This window comes from Orcinus orca, chromosome 4, assembly GCF_937001465.1.
Source record: "Orcinus orca chromosome 4, mOrcOrc1.1, whole genome shotgun sequence".
Lineage (NCBI taxonomy): Eukaryota > Metazoa > Chordata > Mammalia > Artiodactyla > Delphinidae > Orcinus > Orcinus orca.
The window spans coordinates 69,011,019-69,028,685 of record NC_064562.1 but is presented as its reverse complement, the minus strand read 5'-3'; positions in this window follow the sequence as shown (position 1 = coordinate 69,028,685).

Below are 17,667 nucleotides of genomic sequence, written 5' to 3'. Positions count from 1 at the left end.
GGCTGACATCTTTTGAGTGCTTATCATGAGCATATACTCTTTTAAGTACTTTACTTGTACCTTCTTTTATCATCACAATAGCTTGGAACGGAAGGTTTGAGAAGTTAAATAACCTGTGTAAATTCATCCAGTTAGGAAGTGCTAGATCTGGGGCTCAAAACTAATATGTAGCTAGTTTTAGAGTCTAAGTTCTTAATTATCACTGCAGTCCTTAGATCCCCTCTGCCATCATGGCATGAGATAATGTGTTCCTCATTTTAAATCCATGATATCAGTCAAAGACCATCTACAGTCACCTTCATATGAGTTTCCAGAAGAAAGGTTCCCATTACACCTTTACGGATACCACATTGACTCTCAAGTGGAGGGTTGGTGTTTTTTTTTTCCATCTAAGGAATTTCTTACTAGAAAATAACTCTTTATTAGTGAACTTACATGTATTGAGAGGATTTTCTGCTGTTGGCATTGCAATGTCTAAGGGGGAAGAAAAGGGAAATAGTTACATTTATGAACACATTTTGTTTTAATATGAATTCATATTAATTATTTGGTTTTGGAGAACACATTATTCTTTAGGCATAATCATATTATTCAATCCTGACTATGTAATTTCTATGTTCATAGATTAGCATAGAGAGTAATAAAATCTTAGTATTTATTATTCTGTTTCTAAAAAGACTCTCAAGTTCCCCATCACAAGATATTTAAAAAAGAGGTCTGGGTTCTAGAAAGTACTAAAATATATGAAAAATGGTAATCTTTCACCACATCTTGAATACAAACCACCAGATACTAAATGCATTTGACACTTTTTAATGCCATTTTAAATACTCTTGGCCCATCTTTTCCCAGTCACAGTATGGTGACCTAGTCCACACAGATCTGGATCTTCTCTACTCAGGAGTAACAAATGCCCTTCTCAAGTCAGCACCTAGGACTTCTCACTTTCTGCTAGAAGGAACCCACCAGACATTCCAAGATGGACAATAGGAGATGTGGGAGGTAACTGTTGGAGCCAGAATTGGCTGAGAGCTGATGGACAAATGCTTCCCCCTTTAGTCACAGGGGAACACAGTTCTGAAATACAATTAGTAAGGTCCTACCAGATGGAGCTAGAGTTGCCGCTAGTGATGACCAACTTCCTCTCCCCATTTTACTATTTCTGTCCTTTACTCTTTCTCAAATCAACTACTGAATGCAAGTCTCTGTCTCAGGCTCTGCTTTTGAGGAAAATGATTAAGACACTCAAATAACTACATACCAGAACAAATAATGCTTGTAATTAGGAGAGAGTACATAAATTTTATAGTTAGTGCATTTCTCGGTGTTGTGTGCATTTTGCTCATTTAAAAATAAATACATTTTGTGCAGTAAATTTCAATTATTCAGAACATTCAATTAAGCATGCCATTCCATTTCTCATTCATTTTGGATAAAAATATATTTTAAGAAGAGGGTACACTTCAACATTGTCTACTCATTCCTAGACATCTAGGAAATATTATAGAGTGAGATTTACTCCTGATAATTTTGGTATGGGCCCCACATCTATGGAGAATGGCAAACCTATTTAATTCATGTGCAAAGTGTGTGAGGAGAGGGTAAGTGAATTACAATTATGTCCCAAGTTTCAGATGCAGAGAACTGTAAATCCAGTAGCCATTTCGACTTATGAGTTTCTCTTCAAAAAGAAATCACCAGTTACTCTATAACTTAAATACTGTAAATGTCAAAGTAGGTTCATTTTTATTATGTTCTTGGATTTCTATAAATCCAGGAGGGAGTATCCAGTTATGTATGCCAATTACAATTACACACTCTTGTATTAGGTTGCACAAAAAATCAGAGAGACAAAAGAATCCTTTACCAGAAAGTCAACCTGTCTGAACAAAAAGGCAGGAGCAATTCAGCAGTCAGAAGGACTAGGAGTAAATATGTGCCACACCTACTTAAACTGATGGCATATTTCTGTCTAATCCTTTATGTCTGCTTTCCAGAGGCTAATTTTTATTCAACATGATATCAGTAGAGTTTGATTTTGAGCTTTGTGTGGTTGGTAAAATGTATCAAACCATATCAAGATTTTGGGAAATAATTAAACTACTATGACTCTACTGGAAAAATGTTAATTCCTATATCTTAAAAACTAATTATTTAGAAACCCTACTTTGTTCACAGACTTTCTTCTTCCTTTGAGGTTTTCTTAACTGATGCATGACTTTTTTTTTTTAAGGTATGATTAACACTACAAAAGTTACAGCTTTATTCTGATATGGCCTCAGTACCTAATTTACTTTTGTATTTTTTAATACATCTTTATTGGAGTATAATTGCTTTACAATGTTGTGTTAGTTTCTGTTGTACAACAAAGTGAATCACCTATATGTATACATATATCCCCTTATCCCCTCCCTCTTCAGCTTCCCTCTCACCCTCCCTATCCCACCTCTCTAGGTGGTCACAAAGCACCGAGCGATTCTCCCTGTGCTATGTGGCTGCTTCCCACTAGCTACCTATTTTACATTTGGTAGAGTACATACGTCAATGCTACTCTCTTACTTCGTCCCAGCTTCCCCTTCTCACCCAGTGTCCTCAATTCTGTTCTCTACATCTGCGTCTTTATTCCTGCCCTGCCACTAGGTTCATCAGTACCGTTTTTTAAGATTCCACATACGTGCATTAGCAATGCATGACTTTCTAAAGAGAAGAAATGTTTTTGAGCTAGAACTTACATTTAATAGTTGTATTATTTCAAAGCTCAATACAGTAACTATCACTTGGTTAGGTGGAAGACAGGTACCACGAATGGGGAAATGACTTAAGCTGTCATTGTTTTCGACTGAGTCACTGCTCTGGCAGTTTGTGTGTCCTTCCTTTTATAAATTATTTTTAATTTAACATCTTTATTGGAGTATAATTGCTTTACAGTGGTGTGTTAGTTTCTGCTGTATAACAAAGTGAATCAGTTATACATATACATATATCCCCATATTTCCTCCCTCTTGTATCTCCCTCCCACCCTCCCTATCCCACCGCTCTAGGTGGTCACAAAGCACCAAGCTGATCACCCTGTGCTGTGCGGCTGCTTCCCACTAGCCATCTATTTTACATTTGGTAGTGTATATATGTCCATGCCACTCTCTCATTTCATCTCATCTTACCCTACCCCTTCCCGTGTTCTCAAGTCCATTCTCTACATCTATGTCTTTTTTAATTTTATTTTATTATTATTATTTTTTAACATCTTTATTGGAGTATAATTGCTGTACAATGGTGTGTTAGTTTCTGCTTTATAACAAAGTGAATCAGTTATACATATACATATTTTCCCATATCTCTTCTCTCTTGCAGTTCCCTCCCTCCCACCCTCCATATCCCACCCCTCTAGGTGGTCACACAGCACCGAGCTGATCTCCCTGTGCTATCCGGCTGCTTCCCACTAGCTATCTATTTTACGTTTGGTAGTGTATATATGTCCATACCATTCTCTCACTTTGTCACAGCTTACCCTTCCCCCTCCCATATCCTCAAGTCCATTCTCTAGTAGATCTCTGTCTTTATTCTTATCTTGGCCCTAGGTTCTTCATGACCTTTTTTTTTTTCTTAGATTCTATATATATGTGTTAGTATACGGTATTTGTTTTTCTCTTTCTGACTTACTTCACTCTGTATGACAGACTCTAGGTCCATCTACCTCACTACAAATAACTCAATTACGGTTCTTTTTAAGGCTGAGTAATATTCCATTGTATATACGTGCCACATCTTCTTTATCCATTCATCTGTTGATGGACACTTAGGTTGCTTCCATGTCCTGGCTATTGTAAATAGAGCTGCAATGAAACTTTTGGTACATGATCTTTTTGAATTATGGTTTTCTCAGGGTATATGCCCAGTAGTGGGATTCCTGGGTCATATGGCAGTTCTAGTTTTGGTTTTTTAAGGAACCTCCATAATGTTCTCCATAGTGGCTGTATCAATTTACATTCCCACCAAAAGTGCAAGAGTGTTCCCTTTTCACCACACCCTCTCCAGCATTTATTGTTTCTAGATTTTTTTGATGATGGCCATTCTGACTGGTGTGAAATGATATCTCATTGTAGTTTTTAGTTGCATTTCTCTAATGATTAATGATGTTGAGCATTCTTTCATGTGTTTGTTGGCAATCTGTATATCTTCTTTGCAGAAATGTGTATTTAGGTCTTCTGCCCATTATTGGATTGGGTTGTTTGTTTTGTTGAGTTGAGCTGCATGAGCTACTTGTAAATTTTGGTGATTAATCCTTTGTCATTTGCAAATATTTTCTCCCATTCTGAGGGTTGTCTTTTGATCTTGTTTATGGTTTCCTTTGCTGTGCAAAAGCTTTTAAGTTTCATTAGGTCCCATTTGTTTATTTTTGTTTTTATTTCCATTTCTCTAGGAGGTGGGTCAAAAAGGATCTTGCTGTGATTTATGTCATAGAGTGTGCTGCCTATGTTTTCCTCTAAGAGTTTCATAGTGTCTGGCCTTACATTTAGGTCTTTAATCCATTTTGAGTTTACATTTGTGTGTGGGGTTAGGGAGTGTTCTAATTTCATACTTTTACATGTACCTGTCCAGTTTTCCCAGCACCACTTATTGAAGAGTCTGTCTTTTCTCCCCTGTATATTCTTGCCTCCTTTATCAAAGATAAGGTGACCATATGCGCATGGGTTTATATCTGGGCTTCCTATCCTGTTCCATTGATCTTTATTTCTGTTTTTGTGCCACTACCATACTCTCTTGATTACTGTAACTTTGTAGTATAGTCTGAAGTAGGGGAGCCTGATTCCTCCAGCTCCATTTTTCATTCTCCAGATTGCTTTGGCTATTCGGGGTCTTTTGTGTTTCCATACAAATTGTGAAATTTTTTGTTGTAGTTCTGTGAAGAATGCCATTGGTAGTTTGATAGGGATTGCATTAAATCTGTAGATTGCTTTGGGTAGTAGAGTCTTTTTCACAATGTTGATTCTTCCAATCCAAGAACATGGTATACCTCTTCATCTATTTGCATAATCTTTAATTTCTTTCATCAGTGTCTTATAATTTTCTGCATATAGGTCTTTTGTCTCCTTAGGTAGATTTATTCCTAGATATTTTATTCTTTTTGTTGCAATGGTAAATGGGAATGTTTTCTTGATTTCAGATTTTCATCATTAGTGTATAGGAAAGCCAGAGATTTCTGTGCATTAATTTTGTATCCTGCTACTTTACAAATTCATTGATTAGCTCTAGTACTTTTCTGGTAGCATCTTTAGGATTCTCTATGTATAGTATCATGTCATCTGCAGTGAAAGCTTTACTTCTTCTTTTCCGATTTGGATTCCTTTTATTTCCTTTTCTTCTCTGATTGCTGTGGCTAAGACTTCCAAAACTGTGTTGAATAATAGTGGTGACAGTGGGCAACCTTGTCTTGTTCCTGATCTTATTGGAAATGGTTTCAGTTTTTCACCATTGAGGATGATGTTGGCTGTGGGTTTGTCATATATGGCCTTTATTACGTTGATAAAAGTTCCCTCTATGTCTACTTTCTGCAGGGTTTTTATCATAAATGGGTGTTGAATTTTGTAAAGCTTTCTCTGCATCAATTGAGATGATCATATGGCTTTTCTCCTTCAATTTGTTAATATTGTGTATCACATTGATTGATTTGTGTATATTGAAGAATCCTTGCATTCCATGAATAAACCCCAGTTGATCATGGTGTCTGATCCTTTTAATGTGCTGTTGGATTCTGTTTGCCAGCATTTTGTTGAGGATTTTTGCATCTATGTTCATCAGTGATATTGGCCTGTAGTTTTCTTTCTTTGTGACATCTTTGGCTGGATTTGGTATCAGCGTGATGGTGGTCTCGTAGAATGAGTTTGGGAGTGTTTCTCCCTCTGCTTTATTTTGGAAGAGTTTGAGAAGGATAGGTGTTAGCTCTTCCCTAAATGTTTGATAGTATTTGCCTGTGAAGCCATCTGGTCCTGGGCTTTTGTTTGTTGGAAGATTTTTAATCACAGTTTCAATTTCGGTGCTTGTGATTGGTCTGTTCATATTTTCTATTTCTTCCTGGTTCAGTCTTGGCAGGTTGTGCATTTCTAAGAATTTGTCCATTTCTTCCAGGTTGTCCATTTTATTGGCATAGAGTTGCTTGTAGTAATCTCTCACGATCCTTTGTATTTCTGCAGTGTCAGTTGTTACTTCTCCTTTTTCATTTCTAATTCTGTTGATTTGAGTCTTCTCTCTTTTTTTCTTGATGAGTCTGGCTAATGGTTAATCAATTTGGTTTATCTTCTCAAAGAACCAGATTTTAGTTTTATTGATCTTTGCTATCATTTCCTTCATTTCTGTTTCATTTATTTCTGATCTGATCTTTATGATTTCTTTCCTTCTGCTAGCTTCTGTTTAACTTTTGTTTTTTTGTTCTTCTTTCTCTAATTGCTTTAGGTGCAGGGTTAGGTTGTTTATTTGAGATGTTTCCTGTTTTTTAAGGTAGGATTGTATTGTTATAAACTTCCCTCTTAGAACTGCTTTTGCTGCATCCCATAGGTTTTGGGTCATCATGTCTCCATTGTCATTTGTTTCTAGGTATTTTTTGACTTCCTCTTTGATTTCTTCAGTGATCACTTGGTTATTAAGTAGTGTATTGTTTAGCCTCCATGTGTTTGTATTTTTTACAGATCTTTTTCGGTAATTGATATCTAGTCTCATAGCATTTTGGTCGGAAAAGATACTTGATATGATTTCAGTTTTCATAAATTTACCAAGGCTTTATTTGTGACCCAAGATATGACCTATCCTGGAGAATGTTCCATGAGCACTTGAGAAGAATGTATATTCTGTTTTTTTGGATGGAATGTCCTATAAATATCAGTTAAGTCCATCTTGTTTAATGTATCATTTAAAGCTTGTGTGTCCTTATTTACTTTCATTTTGGATGATCTGTCCATTGGTGAAAGTAGGGTGTTAAATTCCCCTACTATGATTGTGTTACTGTTGATTTCCCCTTTTATGGCTGTTAGTATCTGCCTTATGTATTGAGGTGCTCCTATGTTGGGTGCATACATATTTACAATTGTTATACCTTCTTCTTGGATCGATCCCTTGATCATTATGTAGTGTCCTTCTTTGTCTCTTGTAATAGTCTTTGTTTTAAAGTCTATTTTGTCTGATATGAGAATTGCTACTCCAGCTATCTTTTGATTTCCATTTGCATGGAATATCTTTTTCCATCCCCTCACTTTCAGTCTGTATGTGTCCCTAGGTCTGAAGTGGGTCTCTTGTAGACAGCATATACACGGGTCTTATTTTTGTATCCATTCAGCCAGTCTATGTCTTTTGGTGGGAGCATTTAATCCATTTACATTTAAGGTAACTGTTGATATGTATGTTCCTATTCCCATTTTCTTAATTGTTTCGGGTTTATTATAGTAGGTCTTTTCCTTCTCTTGTGTTTCCTTCCTAGAGAAGTTCCTTTAACATTTGTTGTAAAGCTGGTTTGGTGGTGCTGAACTCTCTCAGCCTTTGCTTGTCTGTAAAGGTTTTAATTTCTCCATCAAATCTGAATGAGATCCTTGCTGGGTAGCGTAATCTTGGTTGTAGGTTTTTCTCCTTCATCACTTACCTATGTTCTGCCACTCCCTTCTGGCTTGCAGAGTTTCTGCTGAAAGATCAGCTGTTAATCCTATGGGGATTCCCTTGTGTGTTATTTGTTGTTTTTCCCTTGCTGCTTTTAATATGTTTTCTTTCTAGTTAATTTCTGATAGTTTGATTAATATGTGTCTTGGCGTGTTTCTCCTTGGAATTATCCTGTGTGGGACTCTCTGTGGTTCCTGGACTTGATTAACTATTTCCTTTCCCATATTAGGGAAATTTTCAACTATAATCTCTTCAAGTATTTTCTCAGTCCCTTTCTTTTTCTCTTCTTCTGGGACACCTATAATTCGAATGTTGGTGCATTTAATGTTGTCCCAGAGATCTCTGAGACTGTCCTCAGTTCTTTTCATTCTTTTTTCTGTATTCTGCTCTGCAGTAGTTATTTCCACTATTTTATCTTCCAGGTCACTTATCCGTTCTTCTGCCTCCGTTATTCTGCTATTGATTCCTTCTAGAGAATTTTAAATTTCATTTATTGTGTTGTTCATCATTGTTTGTTTGCTCTTTAGTTCTTCTAGCTCCTCATTAAACGTTTCTTGTATTTCCTCTATTCTATTTCCAAGATTTGGATCATCTTTACTGTCATTATTCTGAATTCTTTTTCAGGTAGACTGCCTATTTTCTCTTCATTTATTAGGTCTGGTGGTTTTTTACCTTGCTCCTTCATCTGCAGTATGATTTTCTGTCTTCTCATTTTGCTTAACTTACTGTGTTTGGGGTCTCCTTTTTGCAGGCTGTAAGTTCGTAGTTCCCGTTGTTTTTAGTGTCTTTCCCCAGTGGCTAAGGTTGGTTCAGTGGGTTGTGTAGACTTCCTGGTGGAGCGGACTACTGCCTGTGTTCTGGTGGATGAGGCTGGATCTTGTCTTTCTGGTGGGCAGGTCCACATCTGGTGGTGCGTTTTGGGGTGCCTGTGGCCTTATTATGATTTTAGGCAGCCTCTCTGCTAATGGATGGGGCTGTGTTCTTGTCTTGCTAGTTGTTTGGCATAGGGTGTCCAGCACTGTAGCTTGCTGGTCGTTGAGTGAAGCTGGGTCTTGCCATTGAGATGGAGATCTCTGGGAGATTTTTGTCGTTTGATATTACATGGAGCTGGGAGGTCTCTTGTGGACCAGTGTCCTGAAGTTGGCTCTCCCACCTCAGAGGCACAGCACTGAATCCTGGCTGGAGCACCAAAAGCCTTTCATCCACACAGCTTAGAATAAAAGGGAGAAAAAATAGAAAGAAAGGGGATAAAATAAAATAAAATAAAGTAAAATAAAATAGTTATTAAATTAAAAAATAATTATTAAGAAAAAAACTTTTAAAAAGTTAAAAAAGAAAGAAAGAAATCAAACAAACAAAAAAAATGGACGGACAGAACCCTAGGACAAATGGTGAAAGGGAAGCTATAGAGACAAAATCACCCACAGAAGTATACACATACACACTCACAAAAAGAGAAAAAGGGGGAAAAGTAATATATCTTTGCTCCCAAAAGTCCACCTCCTCAATTTGGAATGATTCGTTGTCTATTCATGTATTCCACAGATGCAGGGTACATCAAGTTGACTGTGGAGCTTTAATCCGCTGCTCCTTAGGCTGCTGGGGAAGATTTCCCTTTCTCTTCTTTGTTCGCACAGCTCCTGGGGCTCAGCTTTGGATTGGGCCCCGCCTCTGCATGTAGGTCGCCGGAGGGCGTTTGTTCTTCACTCAGACAAGATGGGGTTAAAGGAGCCGCTGATTCGGGGGTTCTGGCTCACTAAGGCCGGGGAGAGGCACGGAGTGCAGGGCGAGCCTGCGGCGGCAGAGGCTGGCATGACGTTGCACCAGCCTGAGGCGTGCCGTGCGTTCTCCTGGGGAACTTGCCCCTGGATCACGGGACCCTGGCAGTGGTGGGCTACACGGGCTCCCGGGAGGGGCGGTGTGGATAGTGACCTGTGCTTGCACACAGGCTTCTTGGTGGCTGCAGCACCAGCCTTAGCGTCTCATGCCCGTCTGAGGGTCTGTGCTGATAGCCGCGGCTCGCGTCGGTCTCTGGAGCTCCTTTAAGCAGCGCTCTTAATCCCCTCTCCTCGCGCACCAGGACACAAAGAGGGAAGAAAAAGTCTCTTGCCTCTTGGCAGTTCCAGACTTTTCCCCGACTTCCACCCGGCTAGCCGTGGTGCACTAACCCTCTGCAGGCTGTGTTCCTGCCGCCAGCCCCAGTCCTCTCCCTGGGATCCGACCGAAGCCCAAGCCTCAGCTCCCAGCCCCGCTGGCCCCGGCGGGTGAGCAGACAAGCCTCTCGGGCTGGTGAGTGCCGGTCGGCACCGATCCTCTCCTCTGTGCGGGAATCTCTCCACTTTGCCCTCCGCACCCCTGTTGATACACTCTGCTCTGTGGCTCTGAAGCTTCCCCCCTCTGCCACCTGCAGTCTGCGCCCATGAAGGGGCTTCTAGTGTGTGGAAACCTTTCCTCCTTCACAGCTCCCTCCCACTGGTGCAGGTCCTGTCCCTATTCTTTTGTCTCTGTTTTTTCTTTTGCCCTAGCCAGGTACGTGGGGAGTTTCTTGCCTTTTGGGAGGTCTGAAGTCTTCTGGCAGTGTTCAGTAGGTGTTCTATAGGAGCAATTCCAAGTGTAGATGTATTTCTGATGTATCTGTGGGGAGGAAGGTGATCTCCGCGTCTTACTCTTCCACTATCTTGAAGCTCTGGTAATTCTATTTTTAGTTTTTTAAGGAACCTCCATACTGTCCTCCATAGTGGCTGTATCAATTTACATTCCCACCAACAGTGCAAGAGGGTTCCCTTTTCTCCACACCCTCTCCAGCATTTGTTGTTTGTAGATTTTCTGATAATACCCATTCTAACTGGTGTGAGGTGACACCTCATTGTAGTTTTGATTTGCATTTCTCTAATAATTAGTGATGTTGAGCAACTTTTCATGTGCTTCTTGGCCTTGTGTATGTCTACTATGGAGAAATGTCTATTTAGGTCTTCTACCCATTTTTGGATTGGGTTGTTTGTTTTTTTAATATAGAGCTGCATGAGCTGTTTATATATTTTGGAGATTAATCATTTGTCCGTTGATTCGTTTGCAAGTATTTTCTCCCATTCTGAGGGTTGTCTTTTTGTCTTGTTTATGGTTTCCTTTGCTGTGCAAAAGCTTTGAAATTTCATTAGGTCACATTTGTTTATTTTTATTTCCATTACTCTAGGATGTGGATCAAAAAAGATCTTGCTGTGATTTATGTCAAAGAGTGTTCTTCCTATGTTTTCCTCTAAGAGTTTTATAGTGTCCGGTCTTAAATTTAGGTCTCTGATCCATTTTGTGTTGATTTTTGTGTATGGTGTTAGGGAGTGTTCTAATTTCAATCTTTTACATGTAGCTGCCCAGTTTTCTCAGCACCACTTATTGAAGGACTGTCTTTTCTCCATTGTATACTGTTGCCTCCTTTGTCATAGATTAGTTGACCATAGGTGAGTGGGTTTATCTCTGGGCTTTCTATCTTGTTCCATTGATCTATGTTTCTGTTTTTGTGCCAGTACCATATTGTCTTGATTACTGTACCTTTGTAGTATAGTCTGAAGTCAGGGAGCCTGATTCCTCTAGCTCCATTTTTTTCCCTCAAGACTGCTTTGGCTATTCGGGGTCTTTTGTGTCTCCATACAAATTTTAAGATTTTTTGTTCTAGTTCCATAAAAAATGCCATTGGTAATTTGATAGGGATTGCATTGAATCTGTAGATTGCTTTGGGTAGTATAGTCATTTTCACAATATTGATTCTTCCATTCCAAGAACATGGTATATGTCTCCATCTGTTTGTATCATCTTTAATTTCTTTCATCAGTGTCTTAAAATTTTCTGCATACAGGTCTTTTTCCTCCCTAGGTAGGTTTATTCCTAGATATTTTATTCTTTTTGTTGCAATGGTAAATGGGAGTGTTTTCTTAATTTCACTTTCAGATTTTTCTTCATTAGTGTATACGAATGCAAGAGATTTCTGTGCATTAATTTTGTATCCTGCAACTTTATCAAATTTATTGATTAGCTCTAGTAATTTTCTGGTGGCATCTTTAGGATTCTCTATGTATAGTATCATGTCATCTGCAAACAGTGACAGTTTTACTTCTTCTTTTCCAGTTTGGATTCCTTTTATTTCTTTTTCTTCTTTGTTTGCTGTGGCTAGGACTTCCAAAACTATGTTGAATAATAGTGCTGAGAGTGGACATCCTTGTCTTGTTTCTGATCTTAGAGGAAATCATTGGCAGAACATTCTATGACATAAATCACAGCAAGATCCTTTTTGACCCACCTCCTAGAGAAATGGAAGGAAAACCAAAAGTAAACAAATGGGACCTAATGAAACTTAAAAGCTTTTGCACAGCAAAGGAAAACATAAACAAGACAAAAAGACAACCCTCAGAATGGGAGAAAATATTTGCAAATGAAGCAACTGACCAAGTATTAATCTCCAAAATTTACAAGCAGCTCATGCAGCTCATTATCAAAAAAACAACCAACTTAATCCAGATAAGGGCAGAAGACCTAAACAGATATTTCTCCAAAGAAGATATACAGATTGCCAACAAACACATGAAAGCATTCTCAATATCATTAATCACTTGAGAAATGCAAATCAAAACTCCAATGAGAGGGCTTCCCTGGTGGCACAGTGGTTGGGAATCCGCCTGCCGATGCGGGGGACACGGGTTCGTGCCCCAATCTGGGAGGATTCCATGTGCTGCGGAGCGGCTAGACCCATGAGCCGTGGCCACTGGGCCTACACGTCTGGAGCCTGTGCTCCGTGACGGGAGAGGCCGGGGCAGTGAGATGCCCGCCTACAGAAAAAACAAAAAACCAAAAAACCAAACTACAATTAGATATCATCTCACAGTGTTCAGAGCAGCCATCATCAAAAAATCTACAAACAATAAATCCTGGAGAGGGTGTGGAGAAAAGGGAACCCTCTTGCACTGCTGGTGGGAATGTAAATTGATACGGCCACTATGGAGAACAGTATGGCGGTTCCTTAAAAAACTAAAAATAGAACTACCATACGACCCAGCAATCCCACTACTGGGCATATACCCTGAGAAAACCATAATTCAAAAAGAGTCATGGGGCTTCCCTGGTGGCGCAGTGGTTGGGAGTCTGCCTGCTGATGCGGGGAACGCGGGTTCGTGCCCCGGTCCGGGAGGATCCCACATGCCGCGGAGTGGCTGGGCCCGTGGGCCATGGCCGCTGAGCCTGCGCGTCCAGAGCCTGCGCGTCCGGAGCCTGTGCTCCGCAATGGGAGAGGCCGCGGCAGTGGGAGACCCGCGTACCACAAAAAAAAAAAAAAAAAAAGAGTCATGTACCACAAAGTTCATTGCAGGTCTATTTACAATAGCCAGGACATGGAAGCAACCTAAGTGTCCATCAACAGATGAATGGATAAAGAAGATGTGGCACATATACACAATGGAATATTACTCAGCCATGAAAAGAAACGAAATTGAGTTACTTGTTATGAGGTGGATGGACCTAGAGTCTGTCATACAAGTGAAGTAAGTCAGAAAGAGAAAAACAAATACTGTATGCTAAAACATACATATGGAATCTAAAAAAGCAAAACAAAAGAAAAAATGGTCATGAAGAACCTAGGAGCAGGATGGGAATAAAGATGTAGACCTACTAGAGAATGGACTTGAGGACATGGGAAGGGGGATGGTAAGCTGGGATAAAGTGAGAGAGTGTCATGGACATGTATACACTACAAAATGTAAAATAGATAGCTAGTGGGAAGCAGCTGCATAGCCTAGGGAGATCAGCTCAGTGCTTTGTGATCACCTAGAGGGGTGGGATAGGGATGGTGGGAGGGAGGGAGACGCAAAAGGGAGGAGATATGGAGATATATGTGTATGTATAGCTGATTCACTTTGTTATAACTCAGAAAGTAACACACCATTGTACAGCAATTATACTCCAATAAAGATGTTAAAAAAAATAGTATGGTACTGGCACAAAACTAGAAATATAGATCAATGGAGCAGGATAGAAAGCCCAGAGATAAACCCATGCACATATGGTCACCTTATTTTTGATAAAGGAGGCAAGAATATACAATGGAGAAAAGACATCCTCTTCAATTAGTGGTGCTGGGAAAACTGGACAGCTCCATGTAAAAGAATGAAATTAGAACACTTCCTAACACCATACACAAAAATAAACTCACAATGGATTAAAGACCTAAATGTAAGGCCAGACACTATAAAACTCTAGAGGAAAACATAGGCAGAACACTCTATGACATAAATCACAGCAAGGACATTTTTACCCACATCCTAGAGAAATGGAAATAAACAAATGGGACCTAATGAAACTTCAAAGCTTTTGCACAGCAAAGGAAATCATAAACAAGATGAAAAGACAACCCTCAGAATGGGAGAAAATATTTGCAAGTGAAGCAACTGACAAAGGATTAATCTCCAAAATTTACAAGCAGCTCATGGAGCTCAATATCAAAAAAACAAACAACCCAATCCAAAACTGGGCAGAAGACCTAAATACACATTTCTCCAAAGAAGATATACAGGTTGCCAACAAACACATGAAAGGATGCTCAACATCACCAATCATTAGAGAAATGCAAATCAAAACTACAATGAGATATGATCTCACAGTGGTCAGGATGGCCATCATCAAAAAATCTACAAACAAATCCTGGAGAGGGTGTGGAGAAAAGAGAACCCTCTTGCACTGTTGGTGGGAATGCAAATTGATACAGCCACTATGGAGAACAGTATGGAGGTTCCTAAAAAACTAAAAATAGAACTACCATATGACCCAGCAGTCCCACTACTTGGCATATACCCTGAGAAAACCATAATTCAAGAAGAGTCATGTACCACAATGTTCATTGCAGCACTACTTACAATAGCCAGGACATGGAAGCAACCTAAGTGTCCATTAACAGATGAATGGATAAAGAAGATTTGGCACATATATACCATGGAATATTAATCAGCCATAAAAAGAAATGAAATTGAGTTGTTTGTAGTCAGGTGGATGGACCTAGAGTTTGTTATACAGAGTGAAGTAAGTCAGAAAGAGAATAACAAATACCATATGCTAACACATATATATGGAATCTAAGAAAAAAAAAAAAGGTTCTGAAGAACCTAAGGGCAGGACAGGAATAATGATGCAGACATTGAGAATGGACTTCAGGGCATGGGGAGTGGGAAGGGTAAGGTGGGACAAAGTGAGAGTGTGACATGGACATATATACACTACCAAATGTAAAATAAATAGCTAGTGAGAAGAAGCTGCATAACACAGGGATATCAGCTCTGTGCTTTGTGAACACCTAGAGGGGTGGGATAGGGAGGGTGGGAGGGAGATGCAAGAGGGAGGAGATATGGGGATATATGTATATGTATAGCTGATTCACTTTGTTATATAGCAGAAACTAACACACCATTGTAAAGCAATTATACTCCAATAAAGATGTTAAAAAAAAAGTTCAGGATTCATTTCAGGTATCCTGGATCTAAATTGGCAAGATGAATCTAGAACTCCACTAAATAAAATCTGTTGGGGTCTGGTCTACTAAGCCTATTTTGATCGAGTCTCAGTCATTCTACATGGATGTAGCAGGTGGTCCAGGCAAGTAACTGAATTGGCCCACTAGATGGAGTGTCTTAGTGTTAAGCATTTAAAATTAGTGCCTGACTATCAAAAATAACCAATATAAATTATAATGTTTTTCCTTTTATAGAGATTAGAAAATAAGGATTATTCATTTGGAAGAACATTCTTGTTTTACAGATAATTCTGTGACAGTATGTGTTGTGTGCCCTATTGATAGTAAGTCCTTTAATGCAATGACTATTAATAATTTTTAAATTCTCTTAAAGTATCTGGACTGTGTCTAATAGTTGTATCATTCAATAATATATATATTTCAAGCTTACATTTGAAAAATACTTAAAGAAAGAGAACATGTCTCTGGGAAACAGTATACTTTAACAAAATGTCCTCTAGAAGTTGTCAAAGAATGATTGGTTAAAGTTGGTTAAAACATGGTACAAATGAAGCCATGCAGTGTCTCAGGATCAAGCCACATGAAAAAGCTGTGTTCTACTAGCATCATTTATATCTCAGTGTTGCCCAGCGACACACAAATGAGTGCTAGGCCAGAGCTTCATTCCTTTTCTTGTAAAACCCTTAACGGTGGGTCAGGACCGTCATCCTTGTGTATGAATTTCTATTACTGTCACATAATTTGAGTTTTTACTTTAACCAGTTATGATTTAGCATAAGTATTTAAACTATTTTTCATGCTTAATCAGTAAATGATTAAGTGTAGCAGCAGGTACAAGGCATTTTTCTGTAGGAAATAATAAATATTTTTTAAAACAAGGTACAGTCATATCCTTAAGTATGCCCATTAAAGTTATGAGCATTCAACTTTGTAAGGCATTTCATTAAAACCCTCACTTCAGCTTATGAGGCATTTCTTTGTTTTTACAAAGAATGACTTAGATTTTTCCTTCCAAAGCTTCCAGGAGAGAAACACCTTGTGGTCATCCTTGCAGTTGTGTAGTTGGTAGATCTAGTCTAGCATTACATTTTCTTCTTAGCTGCTGGCTTGATAGTTTACGGCAGTGACAGTCAAGTGCATCATGCTGTGAGGTCAACTTGTTTGGTGGGATATCACTTGCATTGCTTTACTTGTTCTTTTCTTTCTTTTTTTGCATTAAAGTTTGCACAACATTAAGTATCACATGTATGTTCTGTTTTTTTTTGCATTAAAGTTTGCATAAACATTAAGTATCACATGTATGTTCTGCCTGTTAAGCTATAAAATAACAAGATCATGTAAGCATGATCTTATAATTTATAAAGGAAATAATTTATAAAGTATTGATTGTGTTAACTAATCTTAACTATTGAGGTTATCATCTCTATTTTTAAAATAATGTGATATTGTTTAAGGATAAAGTATAAGTGAATATAAATTCAGGGGTTTGGGAATGCATAAAAACTTTCACCACTGAACTCAATGGTATTAGGTTAAGAAATTTGCCATTTGAGAGATTTTTCTGGAAAATATTATGGGCAGGGGAAAACTATTCCATCAATGTTTTTTCTAGGCTTTATGCCTGGTAGTCAATTTGAAAATTCTCTGATCTAGTAAGTTTAGAATTGATGGAGAAAATACTTATCTCTCACTGAAGAATACACTGTAAATACTGATTGCTAGTACCTAGGAAGATAGTAGCAGTGTCATTTCCCTGGAATTCAAGAGTGAGTGGAAAATTAAATTGCATATTATGTTCACAGGTCTTAATAATTGAAGCACTCTTTGCATCTTAAATCTGGGGATAGCAGTGCCTACTAGCAGCGTACATGTGCCAAACTTGCCATCGGCCTTCCTCAGTTGGGGTTCTGTAAGGGAATTAAGCTCTAAAGTCCTAGGTGGCTTTTGTTCTAATGAAACTTCTCTTCTATGCATCTGGAACATCTCTATTATGCACCGATGATACACAGTTTATGCATATCATTATTCTATATGCCCTCTTTCTAGGCATAATCATATGGGAACACTGGTATTGTATTCAGGCATTCATTGTAACTAATAGCACTGGCCAGTGATGTCTTTTTCCTCTATGTTAGCAGCTTGTATGAAAATGAAATCCACAACCTTGACATACTTAGGAGCAGGCGCTAAGCAACCAAACTAACCAGGCAGCATAAGAAGGTCAGGCTATTCAATAAGATGCTGTGACAGCAACCTTGGCTACCTAAATAAGCTTTCATAAATCCCTAAGCCAGAGACCCATTTATGTGTTGACTAACGAAGGTTCATAATCTCTTTAAGAGCTGTCTTAAATGTGAGCTTTGTGTTAACTCACTTCATTGTGGTTTTGGAGGCCTGGCCCAGTCGGCTTCTGAGTTTGATCTTGCACCTGTGAATGCCCAGTCAGTTTCATGAGACGTCTAGCTTCTGATGAGAAGTGAAGGAGGAGAGATAAGGAGTTTCTAGGGAACAGGTAGAGGCTA